The sequence below is a fragment of the Mandrillus leucophaeus genome, unplaced genomic scaffold, assembly GCF_000951045.1.
Source record: "Mandrillus leucophaeus isolate KB7577 unplaced genomic scaffold, Mleu.le_1.0 Scaffold54, whole genome shotgun sequence".
NCBI lineage: Eukaryota > Metazoa > Chordata > Mammalia > Primates > Cercopithecidae > Mandrillus > Mandrillus leucophaeus.
Window position 1 is genome coordinate 298,035 of NW_012105808.1, and position 1,414 is coordinate 299,448.

At 49.1% G+C, this 1,414-nt stretch overlaps 1 pseudogene; it reads left to right on the forward strand.

Annotated features, from left to right (window-relative positions):
- The window catches only part of LOC105551984, a 64,010-nt pseudogene extending 63,013 nt beyond the window's left edge, over positions 1 to 997 (forward strand).
- Positions 998 to 1,414: the final 417 nt, after the last annotated feature.

Here is a 1,414-nt window from a genome sequence, read left to right on the forward strand (position 1 = left end):
CCTGACCTCGTGATCCGCCCGTCTCGGCCTCCCAAAGTGCTGGGATTACAGGCTTGAGCCACCGCGCCCGGCCAACCCTGTCTCTATTAAAAACACAAAAATTATCCAGGCAAGGTGGTGTATGCCTGTAGTCCCAGCTACTCCAGGGGCTGAGACAGGAGAATTGCTGGAATCTGGGAAGCAGAGATTGCAGTGAGCCAAGATCATGCCACTGCGCTCCAGCCTGGGCGACAGAGCGAGACTCTGTCTCAAAAAAAAAAAAAAGAGATTCACTGTCGGGTGAAGCGTCTCTGTCGGGTCTGGCTGCTCTGCAGGACTCTGAGGAAAAGCTCACACCAGGTGGACGCTGTTTTATCACCACGGGTAAAAGAGACCCCAACAAGCCGAGGGGTAAAACGCCTTCGTACGCCTTCTTCATGTAGACCTGCCAGGAAGAACACAGGAAGAAACACTCAGACTGTTCCGTCAATTTCGTGGAATTCTCCAAGAAGCGTCTGCAGAGATGGAAGGACCACGTCTGCAAAGGAGAAGTTGAAGTTTGAAGATATGGCAAAAAGTGACAAAGCTCGTTACGACAGGGAGATGAAAAATGACGTTCCTCCAAAAGATAGGAAAGGATAAGAAAGGAAAGACATAGGATCACAATGCTCCTAAAATGCCACCATCTGCCTTCTTCCTGTTTTGCTCTGAACATCGCCCAAAGATCAGAAGTGGACACCCAGGCCTATTCGTCGGGGAAACTGCAAAGAAACTGGGTGAAATGTGGTCTGGGCAGTCGGCCAAAGATAAACAACCATGTGAACAGAAAGCAGCTAAGCTAGAGGAGAGATATGAAAAGGGTATTGCTGCATATCGTGCCAAGGGCAAAAGTGAAGCAGGAAGGAAGGGCTCAAAGAAGAAGAACAAACCAGAAGATGAGGAGGAGGAGGAGGAGGTGGAAGATGAAGATGAGGAGGAAGATGAAGATGAGGAGGAAGAGGTTGAAGATGAAGAATAAATGGCTACCCTGTAATGATGCCTGTGCAGTGTGCGTGTTTTGCTAAGAATGTGAATTCAAGTGTAGTTCAGTATTAGCTTCAGTATAAAACTCTACAGGTTTTTGTATAGCTGATAAGATTCTCTTTAGAGAAAATACTTGAGACAGAGTTTCACTCTTGTTGCCCAGAGTAGAGTGCAATGGGGTGATCTCGGCTCATGGCAACCTCTGCCTCCCAGGTCCTGGTTCAAGCAGTTCTCCTGCCTCAGCCTCCCAAGTAGCTGGGATTACGGGCGTGTGCCACCACACCCGGCTAATTTTTGTATTTTTAGTAGAGGCGGGGTTTCACCATGTTGGCCAGGCTGGTCTCGAACTCCTGACCTTGTAATCTGCCCGCCTTGGCCTCCCAAAGTGCTGGGATTACAGGCATGAGCCACA